This window comes from Pseudorca crassidens, chromosome 4 (assembly GCF_039906515.1).
Source record: "Pseudorca crassidens isolate mPseCra1 chromosome 4, mPseCra1.hap1, whole genome shotgun sequence".
NCBI lineage: Eukaryota > Metazoa > Chordata > Mammalia > Artiodactyla > Delphinidae > Pseudorca > Pseudorca crassidens.
Window position 1 is genome coordinate 47,142,019 of NC_090299.1, and position 27,963 is coordinate 47,169,981.

Sequence of the window (27,963 nt, forward strand, 5' to 3'; positions counted from 1 at the left end):
TACTATTAAATTAAAGATTAATTTTGGGATAACACAAATATACTTTCTGGCATATGTACAATCTTGTAAAAAATAATAAGCAGCTTAATGTTAAGCTGACTAGCATGAAAAATATTCAGCATGGTAAAAAATTAAAAGAAATGTGTTCTCTATATCCAGTGTTTCATTAATGGGGAAGTTAAACTATTCTTTTTCTACTGTGGCTGAATTTTAAAAGTACAGAAGTCAGTAGCAGAATATAAGTTTTCAATACTATACTATTTGGTTTAAGAAAAATATTCTCTTCAAATTATAGAGTAATATTAATCTTTTAATATTATAATGAGGGTGCCCACACCATAGTCTTTAAATCTGAAGCCTGATAGGACAGTCTGAGTTTAAATCCTGGTTTTGCCATTTAAGAACTGAGTGACCCTAGGCAAATTACTAAACTCTCTGACCCTCAATTTTTGCATCTATAAAAGGGGTTAATAGTGGTATGTACGTCACAGGAGGTTGTGAGTTTTGATTAGATTAATATATGTAAAATGATCAGAACAGTAATTGAACATATTAAGTGTCCTGCAATTGTTTGCTAGCATCATAATTCATTTGCATCTATACACAGCTCTTTTCAGTGTGCATGCAATTATATGAATGTCACTGGGAATGACATTTTATCCTTACATAGTACTATTCTCATGATAGGTAGCTCAGACTTAGGTGTAGATGATAGAACTGTTCTACCAAATGAAATAGTTAAATTGATGATAGAGTTAAGGGTAGATTAGATCCTATTTAAAACCTGTACAAAATGTGTCTCACACAGTATGTTGACAGTTACCATACTTGAATTTAATGTTTTCCCTACTCTTCTTTCTAGGGACTCAGTTAATCAGTGTTCCTTGAGTATCTAATATGTATCAAATATTATACTATGATTTTTAAAAATAATTATTTAATTAATTTATTCTTCCCTGCGTTGGGTCTTTGTTGCTGCACTCAGGCTTTCTCTTAGTTGCGGCGAGCTGGGGCTACTCTTCGTTGCGGTGCACGGACATCTCATTGCATTGGCTTCTCTTGTTATGGAGCATGGGCTCTAGGCACACAGCCTTCAGTAGTTGTGGCACACGGGCTCAGTAGTTGTGGCTCGTGGGCTCTAGAGCGCAGGCTCAGTAGTTGTGGCACATGGACTTAATTGCTCCGCGGCATGTGGGGTCTTCCTGGACTGGGCATCGAACCCATGTCCCCTGCATTGGCAGGCAGATTCTTAACCACTGCGCCACCAGGGAAGTCCCTATACTATGATTTTAATGCTTAAGACAGGTGCAGTTATTGCCTTGAGGCAGCTTATACACTGGAGGGCAAGAGTTACATCAAACAAATAAGTATTGGTACTACAAAGAAAAAGTTATAGTAATATTATAGTAAAAGAGGGCATCTCTCCTGGTGCTGGGTGCAAAAGCCACCCTAACTGAAGTGCTATAATAACCTGAGATCAAAGAATGGAAACTTTAGCTACCTGAGGAGGAAAAGTACCAAGTAGAAAGCATGGGGTATGGGAGTTTACATGACATGTGTACTGACTGTAGAGCAATACAGGTGTGATGTATTCTCTTTCAGGGGACTGAAAGAGAAGCCAGAACTCCTAGAACTAAGAGTTCCTGTTAAAGATAGTGACTTGGGGCTTCCCTGGTGGTGCAGTGGTTGAGAGTCCGCCTGCTGATGCAGGGGACACGGGTTCGTTCCCCGGTCTGGGAAGATCCCACATGCTGCGGAGCGGCTGGGCCCGTGAGCCATGGACGCTGAGCCTGTGCGTCCGGAGCCTGTGCTCCGCAACGGGAGAGGCCACAACAGAGAGGCCCACGTACCGCAAAAAAAAAAAAAAAAAAAAAAAATAGTGACTTGGCCGACCCCCGAGGAGTCCCAGGCCATCAAAGCTCTTCAGAAAGACCTCGAACAATTTGCCAAGCTCCTAAAGCAGAAGAGGATCCCCGTGGGATATACCCAGGCCGATGTGGGGCTCACCCTGGGGGTTCTCTTTGGGAAGGTGTTCGGTCAAGCAACCCTCTGCCATTTTGAGGCTTTGCAGCTCAGTTTCAAGAACATGTGTAAGCTGCAGACCCTGCTGCAGAAGTGGGTGGAGGAAGCTGACAACAACGAGAATCTGCAGGGGATATGCAAGGCAGAGACCGTCATGCAGGCCCGGAAGAGAAAGCAGACCAGTATTGAGAACCGAGTGAGAGGCGACCTGGAGAGCATGTTCCTGCAGTGCCCAAAGCCCATCCTGCAGCAGATTAGCCACATGGCTCAGCAGCTCGGGCTTGAGAAGGATGTGGTCCGAGTGTGATTCTGCAACCGTCACCAGAAGGGCAGACGATCAAGCAGTGACTTTTCGCAGCGACAGGATTTTGAGGCTGCTGGATCTCCTTTCTCAGGGGGACCAGTATCCTTTCCTCTGGTGCCAGGGCCCCATTTTGGTACCCCAGGCTATGGGGGTCCTCATTTCACTACGCTGTACTCCTCGGTCCCATTTCCTGAGGCTGAGGCCTTTCCCTCGGTGTCTGTCACCACTCTGGGGCTCCCCCATGCATTCTAACGGAGGTGTCAGCCCTTGCCAGGAATGGGGACAGAGGAAGGGGGACAGCTAGGGAGAAAACCCTGGGATTCGTACCAGGGCTTTGGGATTAGGTTCTTCATTCACTTAGAAAGGAATTGGGAGCACACAGGGTGTGGGGGCAGGGAGTTTGGGGGAACTGGTTGGAGGGAAGGTGAAGTTCAGTGATGCTCTTGATTTTAATCCCTGCATCACTCATCACTTTGTTCTTAAATAAAGAAGCCTGGGACCTAGAAAAAAAGAAAAAAGATAGTGACTTGATGGACCCTAAGTCTTTGTGTTTTTGTTTCCTTACTAGCATGAACGTGAAATTACTAAGGTTATATTTTTAATGAAGGGGTTCACTTTAATGTTCTGTACCTTTGAACTGTATGCATTTGATTTAATAAGCATACCTATAAATCCTATAAATTTTATTTTGATGATGACTCTGACTACTATGGGAAGATTATTTGAATGGAAGATGTGGAGAGAGCAGATAGGAGGCAATTTAGTAATGCAGGAGAGAGATTATTGCATCTCGGCCTGGAAGGATGGCTCTTGGAATGAAGAAAAGTGGATAATTTTAGAATCTTTAGAAGAGACAATTTGTAAAACTTGGCAGTTGATGGATAGGAAAAGAGATGAGTGTACTATGGTTCCCATATTTCTGGTTTGAGTGTATGAGGTGTGGAATATAGGACGAGGTACAGGTTTGGATATGGGGAAGTTTATAAGTTTAGCATTAAAGTAGTATTTTTTTCTTTTCGAATTAGGTCTGGACTACTGTGGAGCAAATGCAATGTTGAGATGAGTATATGGTCTGGAGTGCAGAAGAAAGCGCTCAATTGCAATATAAATCTACAAGTCATAGTCATAGAGATGGAAATTGAAGCTATGGAAGTAAATCATGTTATAATGGAGGAAAGAATATAGAATAACAAAGAGGAGCACCTTGGAGCAACTAGAGCCTGAAAAAAAGCCAGCATTTAATGATCAGTTAAAGAAGGAGGAACTACTTATGAAAGGAAGCTAGAGAAAAAAATGGGAATGTGGTACATTAGATATCTAGGAAAGAGAGTTTTGAAAAAGGAGAGAATGGGCCCACAGGGTAGAATAATGTTAGGTTAAATAAAATGAGAGCTAAGAGTGTTTCATTAGGTTTAGTAAAGTGGATATTGAGGCCAAAACAATTGTAGTGAGAACACATTAGGTACAGTAGTGAGAGTGGAAGAAATATTAGAATAAGCAGGAAGTGAGGAAATAAAGGGTAAATGTCTTGTTGGATATTTGAGTTTGGAAAAAAAGAGCAAATGTGATTGTCCAGAAGAGGAAATGGAATTGAGAGAGCATTTATTTGTTTTTGTTTTTGTTGTAAGAAGCGAAGTACGATTTGCCCACTTAGGGCAGGAGTCAGTATGGAGAGAATGACTAAAGATGGGGAAGAAAGTTTGTAATAGACATCTCCAGGGTCCTGGGAAGGTAAGAGGGATGCAGAACACAGAAGGAAAGGAAAAGGTGCCATGCAGAAGCAGGTTGGTTCATACATTCAGATGTTGGACATCAAAGGAGTTTCTGTGTAACACCTCTCCATTTCCTTGGTGAATAGAAGGCAGTAGCTTCCATAAAGTGTGAGGAAGGCCAGTAGAGTGGGGACCAGGGGTTGGAGAACAGTTGAGATTTTCAGAACAGGAGCATGAGAGAATGAGAGCTGACCAAACACGTGGATTGCCATGTGCTGGTAAATTCTTCTCAAAGGTGGTGACCATATATTTTATATGGATGTTAGCCAACTCTGAGATTGTTCCATGAGCACTCAGCAACTAAGATGCATGTACAGAGAAGATGGGCAGTTGGATTCATTCAGGGTTGGGGATTTTAGGGCAGGTGCAATAAAAGCCCCAAAACACAAGTGAGTTTACGTTATTGGTGAGGATATGGCTGCAAAGATGAACCACTGAATCCAAGCTGGATGGGCTTCATCTTTGTCATCATTATCTTCATCCATTATCATCTTCTGAATAAGGATGGAATTGAAGTCAGAAATGCCTGAAAAAAAGGAAGAAAGTAGACAGAGTGGTTGGTAACGGATGAAGGATTCTCCCATCTCATCATGCCTCTATCACCACAAAGACACTGTGTTGAAAGAACGTCGTCTCTCCATCCAGTTCTTGGGAAGAACTCTAGTTAATCGTGGTGGTCAGAGCTAGACATTTGTTGGAACAAGTTTTGCTGGCAAGCCAGAACTTTGTACCTCAAAAGCCAGAGCCAATCTGGCTGATTCCTTTGTGACCGCCCGCTTTCTGGCTTTCTCCTCCATTTGCTTGCCCTCCTGTTGGGTGAACACTCTCACACATCATGTTTCTGGGGGAAGGGCAGAGCTGAAGGGGAAAGCACGTCAGCTAGGAAGACCTTCTCTCTGCCTGCTGACTCTAACCCATTCCATCCAGCAGACCTGCGCCCTCATCCATGCGGCTGGAGGTGTGGGTTCCCTTCACAGCCAGCTCTGTGATATCTCTGCAGGCGTACCTGGGGGTGCTGTTCCAAGATCTAGATTAGAGTGGAAGGCAAAAGATCCCTTTTAGCCTCACGCCTAAACTTTGTTCTCCCATCTGGTATAATGGAGAGGTTATGAATGGAGTTTTGTTGTCTGCATTTGATCTCTAACTGTGGGTCTTTGACCAGGTTATTTAAGCTCCCGATTTTTCATCTAAAAGTGGAACACTAATAATACCTATCTCACAGGTTGGTAATGAAGACCGAACAAGTTAATGCATGTAAAACACTTATCCAATACCTAAAGTATCATACTTAATAAATATTAGTTTTTAAAAATGAATTATTAAGTTACCAGTGGGCTCTTAATGTTATTTTAGAAGGTGATTAGTTTTGGTTGTTTTTCTTTTGTATTAAAACAACACAAGTTTATTACCTTTCAGTGTTGGAGGTCAGGGGTCTGGTATGGTTCTCAATGGACTGAGATCAAGTTGTTGGCAGGGTATGTTCCTTTTGGAGGCTCTTGGGGAGAATCCATTCCCACGCCTTTTCCAGTTTCTAGAAGCATTCCTTGGCTTGTGGCCCCTTTCTGGCTTCAAAGCCAGAAAGGTAGCATCTTCCAGTCTCTCTCTGTCTCTGACTCTCCTGCTTTCTTCTTGTGATTACATTGGGCCCACCAGGATAATCTCCCCATCTCAAGATTCTTAATTTAATTCTTTTGCAAAGCCCATTTTGCCACTTAAGGTGACATTCTATAGAATGTGGACATCTTTGGAGGGCCAATATTCTGACTACCACTGGAGGCTACTGCAAAAATCCAGGCAAGAGATGATGGTGAACTGAGTCAGAGTGACAGCAGTGAAGATGGTGAGAAGTGGTGGTGTTCTGGATATATTTTGAGGGTAGAGCCAACAGGATATTCTGAGATTGGACGTGGATCTTTCTTTTCCAGTGGAGGGGGACTTCCAGTCTACCTCTGTGTTGGGCCTGGACCTCGGTGAGGATGTGGGTTTCTCTGGCATGAGGACCAAGGAGTCACAGGTCCATTACTGGAAGCTATGTGGCCTGCTAGGGCCTGGTGCCTGTTGCATGGCCTGCACTTGCTCAGTTGAATGGGTATGAAGTCGGTCTTATAACCTGCCATTAGCTCAAGTGCAGGGGCCCTCCAGGGCACAGTTTCCCCCCACTCCCCACTGTCCAGGTTCTGCTGGGCCTGTCCTATTCCTATTTCTAACTTTTGGCCTGTTCCCCGGGAAGGTCACACTTGCTCCCAGGTCTGTCACACGTCATTTATTTATGTGTTTGTTTATGTGTGAAACCAAGTTCCCCTAAAACCGAGTTCCCTTACTGAGTTTATAATTAATCTCTCTATCCAAAACTTTATTCCCTTGCTTGTCTCCTCTGACCTCAATCCCTTTCTTGTCCCCTCTGGCCTCAATCCTATGCTAACTGAACACTTATCAACCAGAGTCGGCTATTGTTGATAACATCATCAATGTATTAAAATTGCTACATCATCATTACATTGTACTACATCATCATTAACTTACAAACTCAGGTGTTTCTCCAGGGCAAGATGAGCCCACAGATCCCCAAGCCATGGACTACCTGGACAGAGAATTATAAAAAGGAGACATCCTGATTCCTGAAACCATGATTAAGAAATGTCACGAGGCAATGATTAATTCTAGTTCCTTTGTTCTTCCCCCTTAAAACATTCCTAACTCAAAGACCAAGATGAAGTGTATCTGAGACTTGTCTCCCACTCCTTTGCTTGATGCCCTGCAAATAAATCCTTACTTTGCCGCAAATGCCTGCTGTCAAGAGTTCGGCTTTCTGCACCACGGGCACATGACTTCTTGCTCGGTTACATGTGTATCTCTCTGTCCAGAATGTGCTTAGATTTATTTTAACTTAAAAAATTTTTTATTTTATAATGTTTTACTCTTTTCTCATTTGATTGGTGATCTTAGAGTATGTACCTCATTTTTACTCTGGAGGGAAAGAGGGGGAAGTGGGAAGCTGGGGAACACTGAGTCCTGAACGACAGAGAAACAGCAGAGCTCCTGGAGGTAACTGAGAGGATAAAAGGGAGAAACAGGAAGATGGGCCTTGAAGGACGGGTACCATAAATAAATAAAATACTTAGACTCACATGGCTGGGAAGCTGTGGAACCTAAAATTCAAATCAGAGACTCATAAGGCTCCCAAGGCTTAAATCTGCCCCCAACACTATTGCCAAGTTGTTTGCACTGCACCTAAGAAAACTGAGTAACAGTTATTGCTTAAGTCAGAAGTGAAAACTAGAGTTAAATTATCTGTGTAAAACTTGAATTATTTGTTGTATATGTAATGTATCACAATATAACTAGCTATATTTGTTAGTTGGAATAAGAGCAAAGATATGGGGCTTCCCTGGTGGCGCAGTGGTTGAGAGTCCGCTTGCCAATGCAGGGGACACGGGTTCGTGCCCTGGTCTGGGAAGATCCCATGTGCTGCAGAGTGGCTGGGCCCGTGAGCCATGGCCACTAAGCCTGTGCATCCGGAGCCTGTGCTCCACAACAGGAGAGGCCACAACAGTGAGAGGCCCATGTACCGCAAAAAATAAATAAATAAATAAAATAAAGACCAAAGATATGAAAACAATACTAATTCTGTTTCTCATTTAAAAACTCATACTGAAATATTTCATATTTATTCATTGGTTTTTATTGTTGTTATATAGTACGTTTTTAGTTATTGGTATTCAGTTTCTACACTGAGTATGTCCTACATATCTAATAAAGAAATAAAAGTAAGTTAGCATTATTGTTATACTGAGGAAAAAACTGTTTACAATTAATAATGTGGTTGTTAGTTTTAGCAAATTCATTTCCCACCTGATTACTTTCACCTCATACTTCCATACTTTCTACTCTACACACTTCATCTTGAGCATTCATTCAGCACATGCTGGTTTATCCATTACTGGGTTAATATACCTCAAGTGCAATTAGGATTCTGGGACTGAGAGGTTGAAGGTTTACTCAGGCTTTGCCGATCGTCACTAAATACCATTTCTCATCACAGTTCCTCAGTTCCTTTAGGTAAAATAAGGACAGTAGCACTGATCCATTTTCACAGTCTTGATTAAAAAAAATTAAACGCCTGCATGAAAAGATGTTAGTATGTTTTTTAAATAAAGATTTAAATGTGGAAAAATTGTAAGAGAACATAAAGTGGTGAAGGATTTGACTTAGAGGTCCTTTTTTTAGTTTTAAAACAACAAAATATTGAGATAGTGAAAAAGGTAATACAAGTACTCTGTAAGCTGTAGTCTATAAATGTAAGATGATATTGATATTACAAAACCATTCATATAAAATTCCCAAATTTCTTAAGAGATGTATCTATGTTATTTTAATTATAATAATGTATTTAATAATTGTTCACACTAAATTCCATTTAATTCTAAAATATGTTTTTGTACACATATACATTCTTTAGATAGGTGAACTTGTTAAATTGAAGGCTAGCTATATTTTATCTTTGGGAGTTAAACAATATACACCTGGAAAACTGGGGAAACCACAGTAATTTAAAATATTGCTATTCTGTGCCATTTTTGCTTAAGTTGACTCAGGAAATACAAGTAAGTGCCACTTAATGAAAAATATGTATAAATGGTTAAGATTAATGTAGATATGCAATGATGCAATAATGCTCCTATTTTGACTTAACATGAATCTTTGCTTTGTATCATATATTAAAATACCATTGGCAAACCACTCAACAATTCCCAGGAGTGTCCACTGGAGACAATGTTCCAAGAGGCCATTGAGCTTTGCGTTTTTGAACCTTTGCTGTTGGGGCATTGGTTTCTGGATTGCTCCTCTGTTAACATGATGAGCTAATTGGCCTAGCAGGACTCCCTTTAGAATAGCGGCTTCTGCTTAGTTCATCAGGAGTACAATTTGTTGTTTCATTTCCTCTTCTAGTCCCACTGGGGAAATTGAATTGTGAAAAGACTGCCTACTGGGAACATTCAGTACTCTTGACTGAATAAGTAACTTTATTTATCTATTTATTTCTTTGGTACTGTCTTAATTAGCAAAGAAAGAAGGACTTTATTAGGTAAGAGAGTGCTGTCGTTTTGATACAGATAGGTGCTGTTAACAAAGCGTTTGATTCACAGAGCCTTCTCAAAGTCAGGGTGTTTTGCAGGTACAAAGCTTATGTGAAATTTTAATTTGCAGTGCTAGAGCTGTTTGCCATTTTGGTAAGTGTTAGTCATCCAGTGCAGAAGTTGAAGACAAGTCAATGATGGTCTTTAAAAAAAAAAAAAACAACACAGTTGTGAAGTTTAGAAGATTTATTCTTTGGACCACACCAACTTTAGTTTTTCTCCAATGAATATTGTTGGTCCATAACAGTGTCCAAATGTGGGCTTGAACAGTGTATCCTTAAGTTTGAAAACCTTCACAATTTGTCAGTTGCATCATTATTTAATGCTGTATCCACTCTCAGGCAAAAACAGAGTTTATGAGACCTAAACATCATGATGAACAAAGTCAGATAATATATTTTACATCTTTTTCTTTTAGAATTGAGGACTAGTTTCTACTGTACCTTATCAAACTCTTAAGTGTAATAAGGAAATTTCCTAAGATGTGATTTAAATATCCTCTAAATTAAAACCTCAGATGTTTTCTAGAACACCAGTTTAATAACTGCTTATCCTGAGAGTAGAGGCAGAATAATGTAATGATTAGAGATACTCTGGCTCTAGAACAAGACAGCCTTGATCCCAGTCACTGCTCTGTCGCTCACTAGCTTTGTGACCCTGGGCAAACAACTGAATTCCCTGAATCGCATAAGGTTAACTTAATAGGGATAGTGAGAGTTAATACAAGGCAAGCTCTTCGAAGAGCTCTTGGCAGACTGCCTACCACATAAGAATTGCTCAGTGGGTGTTAGCAGTTATTTTATATATTTCTTGATAATCCAGCACAAACCTGGTGCCAGTCATGTGTGCAATAAAGAACTCATAAATGCATTATTTAATGAGTGAATGGACAAGAGGAAGTGTTGTCCATAAAACTTAGAATCATTATAAATCCATCTCTGCCCTATACTTTTAAACAAAACAGCACATTTCTCTGTAGTTATAAAATTACAGCCAAATGTGGGAGAGGCTCAGAAGAACTTAAAATCTATATTTAGATAATAGATCCTTATTATCCCTAAGCCATTACTATATATATATAGTCTCTCAAAATTTTGAACATTAATTTGTAACATTCTATGAGTCTGGATGACTAGAAATAGAATTTAAAAATTCATCTTAATAAAATACTGTGAAAAACTTGCAAAGATTTTTTAAAAATATGCCTTATAACCCTTAAGAAGAAGAGCTTGTTTGTATACGGTTCCCTGATGTCTGAATTGAACAGGTAAGGGGAGGGGACTGGGGGAGTCACTTCATGGACTGAGTTCCTCATGTTCTTTGCCAGATATGATGAATATTCAAAAACGAAACAAAAATAACTAAGTCATTGTTCCTACTCCTAAGGAAGGTGTAATTAATCTACTTGTGTAGATAGTTGTAACACATGATAAATCGAATTATATATATTTGTATATATACCATTATTTTATATACATAAGATATATGTAATAGGTAGTATATATATATTATACACACATACATATATACGTGTAAATTCAAGAACTTAGTAATAAAGTAATTATTACTAATAAAGTAATAAAGTAATTATTACTTTATTACTAATAAAGTAATACAGTATCATTGCTGTAAATAAAGTATTATTACTCCAAGTCTGTGTCCTAGGAGTTTAAGAAAATAAGGAAGTTTCCTTCCACTACTAAGAATGTTCTGCTTCCCTTTGAAACAGATTTATGGGGAACTGCTGAAGTAAGGGAATCATCTTAATCATTTTTTAGAACTCTTAGAAAGTTCTGGTCTAGGAAAAAGGTGAAAATATAAAATTTTCATTATGGGAGTTAGTTATTTTGTACTATACTAAGAAATATGAGTAAGATAGAGACATCATTGTTAATGATGTATGTACTTTTATTTTGCAATCACAGTAATTTATGGTAGTGTTGGAGGGTTTTTCTCCCCCATGATTGTTCCCATGTGTGGGAATGCAAAGCAGCGTGCCTGGCATATTATTTTCATTGTACTTGTCTATCTGTCTGTTTGGGCTTTCTTCACTCTTTTTTAATTAATCTGTGATTATCAAAAAGAAAACATTGAGACTACTGTTACTAATTCAGCACAAATGGAAGATGGTATTGATGTACTAAGTAATACGTGGTGGCCGTAATCAAACTTTCCATGTGATTTCCATTTGGAAAACAACAATTTAGCAAGTTAATTCCTGCCTTTAGTTGATTCTTAAAAATTGGTCTCCATTTGGGCTCTCTGTTATAAAGGAATATGTTATTGTTTACTCTCTCCAGTGCATGAATAGTAAAATAATTCAGAAAGTACGTTTTCATATGATAGAAGTGTGATTATCTTGGCAGATATTACAACAACAATAATATTCAGATACTTCATTTTCTGTTCTTGGTGCTCTTGAAGCTAGTTGGGCCACGTGACTAGATCTGGACAATAGCATGTGATGTGTGTCGCTTCTGGATTGACTCAGCCCTTGTGTGATAGTGTAGTCTTTCTTCACTTTCCGTAAGGAAATGAGTCTTTTCAATAAATAGTCCTAGGTTAACTGGATTTACAAAGAAAAACAACTGCATCTTATCTCAGATATACACAAACATTAATTTCAGGTAGATTGAAGATTGAAATAGGAAATTCCCAACAATAATATTTCTTGAAAATGTCATAGAATATTCTCAAAATCTTTGGTTAGGCACATTTTAAAAAAGACACATAAAGCACAAACCTTAAATGAAAAGAATGAGAATTTGAACTCTATTAAAATTTTAAAAACTTTTATCAGAGACACCACTTCATAAATAAGAATAGAGGAGTATTTGTAATATATGTAAATGTAACCACAAAAGGATTCTTATACAAATTATAATTATATTTTAAACTTCTATAAATCAATAAGAAAGAGCAGATAGCCCAAGAAAACAAATGAAAGAGAGTCAGACCAATATCATATTATTATCGCTTATATGCGAAATCTAAAAAAAAATAATAATACAAGTGAACTTACTTACAAAACAGAAACAGACTCACAGACTTAGAGAACGACTTTATGGTTACCAGGGGGGAAGGGTGGAGGGAGGGATAGATTGGGAAGCTGGGATTGACATGTACACACAGCTATATTTTAAATAGATAACCAACAAGGACCTACTGTATAGCACAGGGACCTCTGCTCAAAATTCTTTAATAACCTAAATGGGAAAAAGAATATATACATGTATATGTATAACTGAATCACTTTGCTGTACACCTGAAACTAAAGCAACATTGTTAATCAACTATAATTCAATAGAAAATAAAAATTTAAAAAAAGAAAGGGGGACAAAAGTCTTGGACAGGCACTTCAAAATGAGAATATGCAAATGGACAATAAACACACTAAAAGATGTTCAACATCATTATTTATTAGGACAATGCTAATTAAAGCCACAGTAAGACACCATTACTTACCCATTAATACAACCATTTGAAACAAAAACCAAAAAACTGATAACACCGAGGGCTGACAAGGACTGTAGACCTACTGAAACTCTCAAAAATTGCCATTTGGGGTGTAAATTGGCATAACCTGTTTAGAAAACTGTTTTGTAATATCCTCTAAAACTGAACTTACTCATTCCTTATGGTACAACAATTACTTACTCATTCCTTATGGTCTAACGATTCCACTTCTAGGTAGATGCTCAACAGAAATATGTAGATTTGTGCTTTAAGAGATGTGTTCCAGAATATTCATAACAGCAGTATTATTAAAACCTCCAGTGGAAACAACCTAAATTTTCATCAACAATGGGACATAAAAAATAAATTGGATAATATTCAAACTTTGGGTATGAATACAGTATGTGATGAAAATAAACTATGGCTACATACAACAACATAGACTCTTACAAACATAATGTTGAGAAAAAACTGCCAGGTGAATAAGGTCCAGACTGCATGATTTCTTGTCCATAAATCTTATTTATAAATAAGTCTAAAAATAGACAAAACTAATCTGCTATAGTAAGAATCAGAATTGTGCTTTCCTTTAGGGAACTAAATGAGAATTCTGAGTCATGGGGAAGGGATTTACTGGTAGTGTTTTGTTTCCTTGCTGTTCTTACATGGGTGTGTTTATTTTGTTAAACTTCATCAAGCTGTGTTCTTAGGACTTGTGCACTTTTAGTTATATATGTTATATTGCTAAAAAATTCAACACTGAATCTGTAAGCAACTTATTACAAAAAGGCTACATTGATAATTACACTAGGAACATCTCCTCTCCTTTCAAATCAGCCAAATCTTATTACTTTTAAAGTCAGACTTTTGTGCGGTCTAACTTTGGTCCACATGTGCACTGCTCATATTCCCAGGATGCCGCTGTCTCTAAACATATAGGATTGCTGCCCTGAGATTTTCAAAGGGATGCAACGTATTAGAAAAATGCTAGCAGCTTGTTTTGTGATGAGAAAAGATTTTTAAGCACAGACTGTTAGACTGTCTTCCAGATACTGAAATTTAATTCCCCAGTGCCTGCTCTTCCCCTTTAATAGTTGTTTTAGGTTAGAGTTTTGTTTTTAGGGAAAACAAATGAAGGGACCGGTATGGAAAAAAATCAATGGACATACATACTTAAATATGGTAACAAAATCACCAGTAGTGTAATCTGGGTCAAAATATGTTTTTCAAGTTGTGAATAACAAAACTGGACTAAAAACTATCTAGAAATGTCTGCCTCTTGTTATTTCTTTTCAGTTTTAACCAAATAATGTCTACCCTTTCACTGGCCCTGCCATCCCCTCAACTATTCTAATTCAGCATTCCTAGTTGGCAGGCAGTAGTGGAGAACTTGACTTCACAGTCTCAACAGCTTAGTCCCAAACCAGCCAGCAAAACATTAGGACTCTCAGTTGGCAGAAGCATGAAAGTATCTTCCGAAGGCCAAGTGATGTCACGTGAAACTTCTGTTTGTCCACCTTATTTGAGCAAAGCTCAATGAGCATGATTTCAGCAGAATATGAGGTGCCCCTTATTCTCAAGCTTTTGACTGAGTTCTGTATATGGACATAGCTGGGAAAAACTAAATATTTCTTTGCAAAGTTCAAGCTCCTCCATATCTAATGGAAAATTAGCATAGTGGAGAAGAGCCAAACACCAAAGATTATATCTACTGCACTGTGAAAGGCCTGTTCTGTGGTCAGAAGCAAAAGCAAAACAAAGCACTTTGATTGGCAGTGCTTATGATGGACAAGTCTTTTCAGACAGATGCTGAGATGGGGCTACAGATAAAGAAAAGCAGAGGAAATCTGAGAATGGTGGTGATCAGCAATTGTTCCTTATCTCCACCTGCATCAAAACAGTCTGTGATGTTAGCGTTTTTTTTAAAACTCATTTGTTCAACAAAGGCTGGTTAAACAGCTTTTCAATCTCAGTGATTAGCTTGGGATGCAGTATTCATATGACAGGGCACCTAGCTCAAGGGGCTCACAGACAAATTATAGGAGAAATAAGTTGGATAGAAACAAGTTACTACACTATAATGTAATAAAAAGAAATATACAAAAATAGAGTAAATCCACCAGGAGAATGTAATCCCCAACTCCAAGCTCATGCATGACAGAAACCCTTTTCAGGCCTCAATTTTGTATTACTTCCTCTGTTTGAACTTCAGGACTTTTACACATCCAGTTTTTTATTCTAGGGCAGAATGTGTGAGACCAGCTCCCTTCTCTACTGTTTATGCTCATATTGTAGCTTAAGCATCACTTTGCCCCAAAGCTGACCCTGATTCCCTTTTCCCCTACAGGGTAAAATTTCAGTTTGCTGACCCTGCTCTGTGCTCAGCCAACCTCCCTTTTGTTCATGATATTGCACTTGACTTTTACCATCTTTCTACTCCTACCAGATTATAAATTCCTTTAGGAGCAAGGCCATTCCTATTTCATTCAGTGTGGAAACCCAGCTTCTGACTCTGGAACTTAATTTATACTCATTGAGTCAATAGTAAGTGAGCCTTAGTCTGAGAAGCCTAGGGGACATGATGATGCAATCTACCTGGTAGAACCACAGAAACATGGGGAAGAAACAGCTTGTGTCACTGTAGCTCATGGCATTGTTCTAAGTGACAGTTTTCTTATATAGTTTTTTGTGTCCTACACAATACCTAATGAAGAAAGAATATTATCCACTTTTAAACTTTGAGCTCCTGGGGCTTCTTAAATTTGGTCTGTGTCGCATTGGAAAAATCAGATGAAATGTGTTGACCCTCTTCCATTCCCACCTTTCAAATGCACCTGTGCTCATACATGTTTGTATATAATTCCTAGGATCCCATGGATCTGATTCTCTAGAATCTTGGTGCATTACATCATCTCAGCGTCTTACCAGGAAGTAAGAATGCTTATACCCATTTTATAGTCCAAGAAACTTAAGTGCAGCATGGTAGAATAAATTATTTTAGGTCATTTACCTATTAGTTTGTGGTAGGTCTTGCATATGAACCCAGATGGATCTTACTCCAAAAACCATGGCCTTTACACGACACCTGACTTCAAAGCATCTGGCACATGGTAGGTCCTTTCAGGCGAAAGGACAAAGATGGGAAAATGCCAATGTAGGGTTGTTTGAGCCACTGTAGAGTTGTTTGAGCCACTGTAGGGTTGTTTGAGCCACTGTGTTTTAAGCTGTTTGGTTTTTGTATATAGTGTTGAGACAAAGAATTAGAAAGTTCTTTAATATGTGGACTTGTAAATTTGTGCAAGAAAGTTGGGAAGGTAGGGCAGAGCCAAAGAGGAGAGCATGAGAGGGCAGAGCTACCCTACTTCAAAATGAGAGTTATGAAAAGCCGTCATTAATGATCTCTCATTTTATATTATTTTGGATGTGAGCTTGGGAAGATAATATTTTCAGAGTTATTTTGACTCAGGTTCAATTATTTTTCTCATGGTAAAATATTTGTATACACACACGTATGTATTTATATATGCATATATATTCATTTATATTTAACTCTTCAAAGGTGATCATTATTCAACTTAGATTCCTTGGTTAATAAAAATTAATAAATGCACATTTTATGTTTAAAAAAGTTTATGCAAAACAAATTTACTCACTTTGAGTCTTCTATTGTACGTTAGATTTTTTCTACGGCTGAATAAAACACAATTAATATAGGATTAATTTATGCTCTCAGCCCATTAGATGTAATTTAATATAAATTAATCATTTTATATAGAGAAAAAATGTTAACAGTATTTCCCTGCATATTATTGTTATTATTAGCCTCAGCTTGTATCAGAGCTATTAACTTAATATGAAAGAAAATCCAAATTAATTTTTTCCCATGCTATGATGAAATCTTTTACATTTATGCTGTAAACTATAAGAGTAAATAAACAAATACTTTTTGGCTTGCAAGAATCATTTTATTTCACAGACGAGATCTGGTAAGTTGCTTTATTACAAATGATTTTTTTTTTAAATAAATGCTTTTTTAGAGACAGAATTCACATAATGTAAAATTCATGCTTTTAATGCATACAATTCAGTGTTTTTTGGTTTATTCTTAGAGTTGTGCAGTCATCACCACTGTCTAACTTTAGAACAGTTTTATCACCCCAAAAAGAAACCTTGGACCCATTACCACTCACTCCCCAGTCTTGCTTCCCTAACCTTAGTTGTGTTTGCCCCTAGCAACTGCTAATCTACTTTCTGCATATGAATTTGCGTGTTCTGGACATTTCATATAAATGGAATCATACAAAGTGTGGCCTTTTGTGTCTGCCTTCTTTCACTGAGCATGATGTTCAATGTTTAGCCATGTTGTAGCATGTATCAGTACTTATTCCTTTTTGTGTCCAAATAATATTCCATTATATGGACTTACCACATTTTATTTATTTTTTGGTTAATGGGCATTTGAATTGTTTCCAGTTTTTAGCTATTTTTTAATAACCTTGCTATGAAGATTTATGAACAAATTTTATGTGGAGATATGTTTTCAATTCTCTTGGTTGTATACTCAAGAGTGAAATTGCTGGGTCATATGGTAACTCTATGTTTAGCTTTTAAATTGCGTTATTTGTCTTTTAATTGCTGAGTTGTAAGAGTTCTTTATATACTCTTGCTACAAGCTCCTTATTAGATATTTGATTAGCAAATATGTTCTCCCATTCCATAAGTTGCCTTTTCACATTTTTGAAGGTGTCTTTTGAAGCATGACACATTTTTAATACTGTCGAAGTCCAGTTTGTTTAGCTTTGTCAATTGTGCTTTTGGTGTCATATCTAAAGCACACTGCCTAATGCAAGGTCACGAAGATTTACTTCTGTCTTTTATTCTAGGATTTCTTTAGTTTTAGGTCTTACATTCAGGTCTGACTTCATTTGAGCTAATTTTTTTTATGTATATGGTGTGAGGTAGAGGTGCAGTTTCATTCTCTTGCATGTGGATATTCAGTTGTCCTGGTAACATTGGTTGAAAAGACTATAGTTTTTAATTGTCTTGAGAGCTTGTTGAAAACCAATTGACAATGAATGTAAGGGCTTATTTCTGTACAATTATTTATGCTCCTCTGATCTATGTCTATGCCTATGTCGATAACACACAGTGATTACTGTAGTTTGGTAGTAAGTTTTGAAATTGGGAAGTGTGAGTCCTCCAATTTTGTTCTTTATTTTCAAGATTTTTTTTTATAATTCTGCGTCCCTTGAATTTATGTATGAGTTTTAGTAGCAGCTTATCGATTGCTGCAAAACAAACAAACAAACAAAAAAATCCAGCTAGTATTTCAATAGCAATTGTTTTGAAACTATAGGTCAATTTGGAGAGTATCTTCCAATCCATGAATATGGGATATTTTTCTCATTTATTTATTTCCTTCTAAGTGCTGCTTTAGTTGCATCAAATAAGTTTTCTTTACTGTGTTGTTATTTCATTTCCATTCACCCTAAAATATTTTGTAATTCCCCTTAGTATTTTTCCTTTGAGCCATTGCTATTTAGGAGTATGTTGTTTAATTAACACATATTTGGGAATTTCCCAAATTTTCTTTTGTTATTGATTTCTAATCTCATTCTTTTTTGGTAAGAGAACATACTTATGTATGATTTCAATGCTTTTAAATGTACTGAGACGTGTTTTAAGGAGTAACATATAGTCTATCCTGGAGAATGTTCCAGGTGCATATAAAATGAATGTGTACTCTACTATATAGCTAGGTGGAATATTCCATACATGTCTGTAATATCTAGTCAGTTTATAGTGTTGTTGAGTCTTTATTTCTTTACTGATCTTCTGTTTAAGTTTTCTATCCATAATTGAAAATTAGGTATTGAAGTCTTCAACTATTATTTATGAATTGTCTTTCTCCCTTCAATTTTGTCTGTTTCTTTTTTTTCCCATGTATTTTGGACCTCTTTGATTTTATCTCACTTGGAGTTTGTTGGAGCTTCTTGTGTGTGTATCATGTTTTCATAAAATTTTGGAATTATCAGCCATTATCTGCCCCCTCTTTTTCTCTCCTCTACCTATTGTAATCCCTTAATGCAGATTTTAGTACATTAGTGGTATTCCACAGGTTGCAGAGACTGATTAATTTTGACTAGATGTTTTTGTCTTTGAACAACTAACATATTTATGGCATCTGAAGAATCTCTTCTTGATGACCTAGATGAGACGTAACATTCTATTTAAGTATTCTCATATTTTGTGTAATTATGATAATAAAGATAAAATAAAGTTTGGATACTTTCAGGGAAGGAATGTCTACAAGTATGCTGTGAGAGAACAAGATATCTCATTTGAGCACATGAAAAGTCTGTAAATGTTTAAAGTGCTAGGAAGTGCAACTGACTGGAAGAAGTATTTGATTCTAGGAGTGTTTCAGCTATTATAATAGTAGTAGGTATCATTTTTTGATCACTTACTAAGCTTTAGTCTTTTTCAAATATTACCACATTTAATAATTTACATAATATAATTATAGAAGCTTTAAGAATAGGTTAAAATCTCTAAAGCAATTTAAGCCTATTTATCTGAAAGTCCCAAGTTAACTTTATTATAGTTACAGCTGTCACTACCTCTTGGTGGAGAGCAGGGTCAATGCACTCTTCCCATGAAGTATGGAAATTTTGAACCTCTGTAGTTCATATGTAGAATGATTCTTTATTTCCATTTTACAGATGAGCAAACTGAAACTCAAAGAGATTAACCATTTTACTCAACACTATCTTTTGTTATATTTGTATATATCAAAGATAGTTGAAATTAAGTTCAAGAAGGGTTGATTATACTTTGTCACCAGTGGTCTTACTTATTCAATTCTTTTTTTCCATTATAGAAACATAGTAGACACTCAGTTAATGAAGATATAGTATTAAAATCAGTCAACTTTTTATTCTATCCAGGACCTGTTGTTTAGGCATGTGTTCTCTGAGTTCTCACTTTATATTTCTAAATCATTAGAAAAAGAAAGAAACATGATGGTTTATATATTAAAAATGTAAGTCTTGAATGTATTGTTGTCATTTCTTAGTATTAGTATTAGTCTGCCAAGGCTACCATAATAGAATACCACAGACTGGGGTGGCTGAAAAAACACAAACTTACTTTCTCACTGTTCTGGAGGCTGGAAGTCCAGGATAACGATGTCAGCAGTGGTTGGTTTCTTATAAGGTCTCTCTCCTTGACTTGCAGAAAGCCACCTTCTCACTGTATCCTCATATGGCCTTTCCTCTATGCATCCATGGGGGGCAGGGGAGAGAGAGAGAGAGACATCTCTCATAAAAAAGACACTCCTCATAAAAAACCAGTCCTATAGGATTAGGGCCACACCCTATGACTTCATTTAACTTCAGTTACTTCCTTAAAGGCCTTATCACCAAATATAGGCAAATGAGAGTTAGAGCTTCAACATATGAATGCAGGGGTGCACAATTAAGTGTACAATACTTTCTCTTACATAATGATTCTAGATACTGAGGAAAATGTTTTTTGAAAATATCTACAAATGGAGAAAAAAATCATATCACCTCCCTTCCCCATTTAACTTTTAAAGTTAAAATTAATATTAAAGTGTTATTTGTTTTAATAATGCTTATTCTGGCATGTGTTTTAAAAGACATAAATCCCGTTAATTGAGTTGAACACAAGCGTTAAAGCAACTGAGAAATTTTAGAATGAGCAAATTATTCTGAAAACAATTAGAAAAGTATGATTTCCGCTCAGTATGTTTTCCATTCAGCTCTTCATTTGGTTTACATAAGACTTGTTTGGTAAACTTTCTTTGTTCAGTTAAACAAGTTAAGTCTGATCTTAAATGTATCTGACTTGCCTTCAATGTTCTTGCAGCCACAGAAGCTTCCTCCTGCCTATCATTACTTTTATAGAATCTTTTCTTCACTCAAGTGTGATAAGTTTGAATATAGCTACATGAGCAAGTGGAAACAGAATGAAGCCTTGGGTTCAAATCTGGGCTTTCCTTTATACTGATCAGTGAGACCTTGAACAAATTACTTCATCTCGTCCTTCACTGCCTTGGCTTTGGAATCAAGATAGTAATATCCACCACATGTGGTGAATGTGGAGATTAAAAAAAGATGACATTTATGAGAGCCTGTTGCATTGCTGGACTCATCCTAATTCCCTTCATACCTACTCACTATGTTCTTATTTGTTGATCTATTTATATCTTTGTCCTCCTGCTTTGGAGCTAGGCTCCCGCTTCCTCTTCTAACTTATTTCCCACCACTCTCATCCTCTGTTAATAACATGAGAGCTGTCTTCTTTCCTGCCCAGCTCACTCCCACTTCAAGACTGTATGTGCTTTTCCTTCAATCTTGACTCTTGTTGCTCCAGATTTTTACAGAGCGGCCTTCTTATCCCTTCGGCCTGCACAAAAACTACCTCTTCTAGTCGCCTCAGATTCACTTGTTCTAAGAACACATGGACTTCCCTGGTGGCACAGTGGTTAAGAATCCACCTGCCAATGCAGGGGACCCGGGTTCGAGCCCTGGTCCGAGAAGATCCCACATGCCACGGACCAACTAAGCCCGTGCGCCACAACTACTGAACCTGCTGTCTAGAGCCCGTGAGCCACAGCTACTGATCCCGTGAGCCACAGCTACTGAAGCCTGTGTGCCTAGAGCCCGTGCTCCACAAGAGAAGCCACAACAATGAGAAGCCCGTGCACCACAATGAAGAGTAGCCCCCACTCACCGCAACTAGAGAAAGCCCACACACAGCAATGAAAACCCAATGCAGCCAAAAAAAAAAAAAAACCAATAAAAATTTAAAAAAAAAGAACACATACCTTCCTTCAACCTCCAGCCCTAGACATATTAACTCTTTATCCTTCACCTTGTTAAGTTTCCAGCACTTTTCACTATATGAAATGATCTTAAGTGTTTGCTGGCTGTCTTCTACACTAGAATATATGACTGGGAGGGAGAGAGACATTTTCTGTCTTAACTCAATATTCTGAGCATATGAGGGTTTGACAATAAATATCTATTGAATTATATACGAATAGAAGAATCTACACATTAAAACTAAGTAAATGACAATTTAGACATCTTTTATCTGACTTAGCAGCATATTTTATCCCTTGGGTTGTTATTAGATGTAATTCTCTGAAGTCACACATGGTAGATAAAGTGGTCCAAAAAAGTTCCAAGTGATGATGGAAACTGAGACAAGGAATCAAGATGTATTGTTGTAAATTTACAATGTATGTAAAACACACATGGTTAGTTAAGACTTGTTATCTGCCACCTTATGGATATATTCGTGTAACAAAATATTTTTCTCTGTTATGTTTTGCTGAAAATTTGATAATGCAGCATATTGGTGTCATTTTCATTCCAAAAGTGTAGTTATAGGTTCAGGGTAACAATTAGATCTGCCATGGGATATATTGAATATTTAGTTTCCTTTCGATACAAGAGTCAGATGATCCTTTGACAAGCAGTAGTGAAAGCTTGAGGGTGATTTCACTGACTCAAACCTGATATTATCTGTTGCACAAACGAAGACATCAAGGACTTTTTAAATACTGGTGAAATTCCTGGGAGAAGTAACTGCATATTAGCCTTAAGAACAACTCCTCTAACTTGTCACATACTGATATTTGTGTTTAATTGTTAATTTATTCACTATTAAACATTAGCAATTAAATATTAATTGAGAAGTCACTTTCTCTTGTTTCTGGCTCTCTCTCCTCTCTCTCTCTCTCTCTCTCTCTCTCTCTCTCTCTCTCTCTCTCACACACACACACACACACACACACACACACACACACACACACACATACACATACACACACAGGAATTACATCAAATTAAAAGGGAGAAAACAAGTGTGAGAGAACTGTGGTGGGAACTTTCTGCTTCCCAGGACACTAACTATACCCATTAATGCCCCCCAAAATTAAAAAAAATACTAATTCATGGCATTTCTTCATTAAAAGAATATCAGATTACTTTCTGTTTCCATTAAATGCATACAAGGGTACTATGTCTATTTTCACAGTTCAGTAGCTTCCCAGTAGATGGCACCATTGAGACTCAGTGTTGCTCCATCTTGATAAGGAAGTGTCATGAAACACTTGCAATTTCAAAGCATCTGTAAATAGAGATATAGTAACACTTGCAGTTGCCTTAGAAAACAAATACTCCTACAATATCTAGAAAATAAGTCAACTGTTGAAACCAATAAATGTCACAAGAACTCCCACCGTGTATATATAACTTTTCGTATCTAATGATTTTTGTAATTTTAAATTTAAACTATTGAAATTATTTTTATAAAGAATGTGAATACAAACACAGACACATATGCATATTTAATCTCTCTCTCCTCTTATAAATTCTGAAACCTTTCACGAGGATTTCTGTTAACCCCTCACATTCTTGCCCATTTTCTGCACATACTATAGCCATGAGTGGGGCAAGAATATGAGGGTCACTAAAGGTAACACTTTATGTCTAGACAGCTGGACTTCTACCTGTGTGCATTACCTAGGCTAAAGGAGGCTTCTAGATGTACAAATCTATGAATCTCTAACAGCTACAAGAATTTATATTTGGTTTTCCATGCTCTCAATTCCCAGAGTAATATCCAATCTAACTTTGCTAGTAACTAAAAAGCAATTCCCACATTTGTGTCTTAAAGATTTATGTGCAAGTTGCCTATGTAAAATTGGGAACGCATTTTTCTCTAGGAACGGTATTTTTTTAAAAAAATTTTATTTACTTATTTATTTATTTATGTCTGTGTTGGGTCTTTATTTCTGTACGTGGGCTTTCTGTAGTTGTGGCAAGCACGGGCCACTCTTCATCGCGGTGCACGGGCCTCTCACTATCGCAGTCTCTGTTGTTGCAGAGCACAGGCTCCAGACACGCAGGCTCAGTAATTATGGCTCACGGGCCCAGATGCTCCGCAGCATGTGGGATCTTCCCAGACCAGGGCTCAAACCCGTGTCCCCTGCATTGGCAGGCAGATTCTCAACCACTGCGCCACCAGGGAAGCCCTAGGAACGGTATTTTAATGATTGTTAGGTTGTCTGGGTAATCCATAATGACATTTTAATCTGTGATCTGGTAAATTCTCTGTGACTTTGAGACGATAGAGCATAGCGGTTAAAGAAAAGGACTGGTGTCAAATAAACATCAGTGGTTTTCAGTACCTTCCCAGTTAGTTATTAACTCACTATTTGTACCTATTTACGTATACTATTTACTTCCTACTCTTGCTAATTATTACTATCTGGATATATTTTGGCGAGTTACTCAGAGAAACTGGAAATTCCCATGGGCTTCAGTTGTTCCTATGAGAAAGGGATGGGGGATAGTGATTCCAGATCCTAAGTCACTGGTCACCAACCCCAGCTCTTCTCCTTTCTACCTGTATAACCTAAAGCAGTTAACATAACCTCTCGAGGCTCAGTTTTCCTGTCTTCAAAATGAGAAAGATGGCCCTACCTGGCAGTGTTACTGTAAGGATAAGGATTAAACAAGATTTGTTGTGTGTGTTTGTGTATGTGTGTATAAATATAAGATACATATTTGTATATACATGCGTGTATATACACACATATATGTATATATACCACCAATGTATACATGCAGTTGCATTACTATACTACCTGTATTGAAGTTAAGTACTAAAAGCAGGAGATTGATTATGTTTTATGACCTCACACAGTTTTCTCCATCTTAGAATAAGTACAAGCTTTCAGGGACTTCCTCTGGGCTGTGTCTCTGCTTTTTAAAATTTTTAGTCCTGGTAAACTCCAAAGCTTTAAAGTAACTCAATATAACACATAAACATGGCTCATGGAGGTTCTGTTAAGGGTCTGTATGGATCCTTTGAATAAAATAGAGCCAGCCCAGGCACTTTGAACAGATCATTCCAACAATAAGCAATAACCACTGCCTCTAATGTCCAAGTCATTACTGCCCATCTTTCTCCACCAGGCTCACAATTCATTGCACCATCTCCCTAAATAATTACCCAAGACAAAACCCCACTTCTCCCCATCCCATTCATGTCGGTTTAGCAACAGGCTTTGGTGAGGGTCTCTCTGTCCATGTGCTGCAAAAACTGTGGGCAGATGACTAACCTGAATTCTAACTTGGCCCCATAGGGTTAAGGCAGATATGTAGTTCTGAGTGGCCTTTGGGAACCACACTGTGCTTCTGGAAGCTCTCGTATATTCCTCTCTCCAAATGACCAGTCTTTTATTCATTAATTCATTCAACAAATATTGATGGAGCACTTAGTATGCCAGTTACTACATCAGGCACTATGTTTGCCCTTGTGGTCCTTCAAGTTTGTCTAAAAATATTGTCCATCATTTACTGAACACATCCTAGGTGTCAAGTGTTTTACAAACATTGCCTAATTTCATCCTTGTAGAACACTGTGAACGAAGGGTTATAGATTACAGAATTGGAAACTAAGATGTAGAGGATAAGAAGGTTACCCAAAAAATGAAGGAAGAAAGGAGAAAGGAAGAGAGGGAGGGAGAGAGGGAAGGAGGAAGGGGAAGTAAAATACAAAAGAGTAAGTAGCAGAACTACCAATCCAGTAGAGGCTCCTCTGACTCCAAAGCTGAATGCCCTGCATGCTTGGGTGCACCGCCAGGTGCTGGCAAGAGAGGCCTTCTAATGTTAGGTAGGAAGGATAAAGCTATATTAAATAATGATTCAATATGTTACACTATGTGCATACATAGATAGCCACAAAGGCATAACTGAGCCAAGTTTATTAAATATATAGGCTTGCATGTGGTTGGGAAAGTTACAAGAGGTTTTGAAAGTAATTTTTGTCCCCTTGCGGTTAAGATGAAGTAGTGAATAGGGATCAATGAGCAAATGCATAAAGAAAGAAAGACAGAGAGCAAGAGAAAAAAGGGAGGGACGGAGGGAGGGAGGGAAGGAAGGAAGGAAGGAAGGAAAGAAGGGAGGAAGGGAGGAAGGAAGGGAGGAAGGAAGGAAGGGAGGAAGGAAGGAAGGGAGGACAGCCAAGTTATTTTACAGTCACATTTGTAAACAACTGTCGGAAGTTGTAACCTAATGAGAGTATCTCATTTTTAATCAGCCAAAATAATTCTCAACATTTCAAGTTTAAGGTTTTTTTGGCTTGAAGGTGAGACAGCATTAAATAAGATTTGGAAAAGTCACTGAATTGCTCAAGTTAACTATCAATTTTCAGGGTTTTTTTGTTTGTTTGTTGCTTAGCTGGAGTCCTTGTATTAGATAACTACTTTAATAAATATGTTGGCTCTTCTCACTGTTCTGATGAATCTGAATTTCAAGAAGAAAGAAATTTCTGAATAGCTTTTAAGGAAAGAAAAAGAAAAAACTTCGTATCTGTAGATAGTTATCATTTTTAATGTATATATTTATGAATTTCAGTAGGGCATTTTTGGGAAGTTATGAAATGATGGTCAAGAAAACTGTGATAAAAGACAATTACCGTGAAACTTCTTGATTTACTGTCCATCTTTGGCACTTAGCAGATCTCACCAGCACATTCTAAACCTGAGCTCTGATTCTGACCTCTAACCACGCTGCATGGCTTCCATCTAGTGGCTACTCCATGAGACTTACCAGGCAATCATAAATCATAAAATAAGTAAATACTTAGCATTGACAAAATATGACCCTATAAAGATGTGAAGGCCATTTATTTACTAGTATTACTGCCCAACTCCTTACTGGACAATATATCAGATTATATATTTAACTTTATTTATTTGACTACAAACAAATCTTAAACTCCCAGGGCCTCAGTTTTCTCATCTGTACAATGGGGTAAATAAAAGTTTTACTTCACAGAATGTCTGTGAAGTTTTCATAGAATAATCTAGGTACTGCTGTAACATAGTACCTGAATCATGGTAAATTTTTTTGTTTGTTTTGTTTTAATTTTTACTTTATATTGAAGTATAGTTGATTAAAAATGTTGTGTTAGTTTCAGGTGTAGAGCAAAGTTATTCAGTTATACAAATACATGTATCTATTCTTTTTCAAGCTCTTTTCCCGTTTAGGTTATTACAGGATATTGACCAGAGTTCCGTGTGCTATAGAGTAGGTTTTTGTTGGTTCTATATTTGATTCATGGTAATTGCTCCATAAATAGCTTCATTCTTTTTTCTCTTTTTTTTTATACTATAGTCACTAAAGTAATTATATTGGTTTTTTTTCCTACATCTTTATTGGAGTATAATTGCTTTACAATGGTGTGTTAGTTTCCGCTTTATAACAAAGTGAATCAGTTATACATATACATATGTTCCCATATCTCTTCCCTCTTGCGTCTCCCACCCTCCCACCGTCCCTATCCCACCCTTCTAGGTGGTCATAAAGCACCGAGCTGATCTCCCTGTGCTATGCGGCTGCTTCCCACTGGCTATCTCTTTTACATTTGGCAGTGTATATATGTCCATGCCCGTCTCTCACTTTGTCACAGCTTACCCTTCCCCCTCCCCGTATCCTCAAGTCCATTCTCTAGTAGGTCTGTGTCTTTATTCCTGTCTTACCCCTAGGTTCTTCTTGACATTTTTTTCCCCTTAAATTCCATATATATGTGTTAGCATACAGTATTTTTCTTTCTCTTTCTGACTTGATTCACTCTGTATGACAGACTCTAGGTCCATCCACCTCACTACAAATAGCTCAATTTCGTTTCTTTTTATGGCTGAGTAATATTCCATGGTATATATGTGCCACATCTTCTTTATCTATTCATCCGATGAAGGACACTTAGGTTGTTTCCATCTCCGGGCTATTGTAAATAGAGCTGCAATGAACATTTTGGTACATGACTCTTTTTGAATTATGGTTTTCTCAAGGTATATGCCCAGTAGTGGGATTGCTAGGTCATATGGTAGTTCCATTTGTAGTTTTTTAAGGAACCTCCATACTGTTCTCCATAGTGGCTGCACCAATTCACATTCCCACCAGCAGTGCAAGAGTGTTCCCTTTTCTCCACACCCTCTCCAGCATTTATTGTTTCTAGATTTTTTGATGATGGCCATTCAGACTGGTGTGAGATGATATCATTGTAGTTTTGATTTGCACTTCTCTAGTGATTAATGATGTTGAGCATTCTTTCATGTGTTTCTTGGAAGTCTGTATATTATCTTTGGAGAAATGTCTATTTAGGTTTTCTGCCCATTTTTGGATTGGGTTGTTTAATTTTTTTTTATTGAGCTGCATGAGCTGCT

The 27,963-nt window shown here is 37.4% G+C and overlaps 1 protein-coding gene and 1 pseudogene across 5 annotated transcripts in view; both read left to right on the forward strand.

Annotated features, from left to right (window-relative positions):
• LOC137223591 (POU domain, class 5, transcription factor 1 pseudogene) overlaps positions 1 to 2,946 on the forward strand; it is a 38,732-nt pseudogene extending 35,786 nt beyond the window's left edge.
• The window catches only part of SLIT2 (slit guidance ligand 2), a 382,964-nt gene that overhangs the window by 153,299 nt on the left and 201,702 nt on the right, over positions 1 to 27,963 (forward strand). The gene's annotated exons all lie outside the window — the stretch shown is intronic.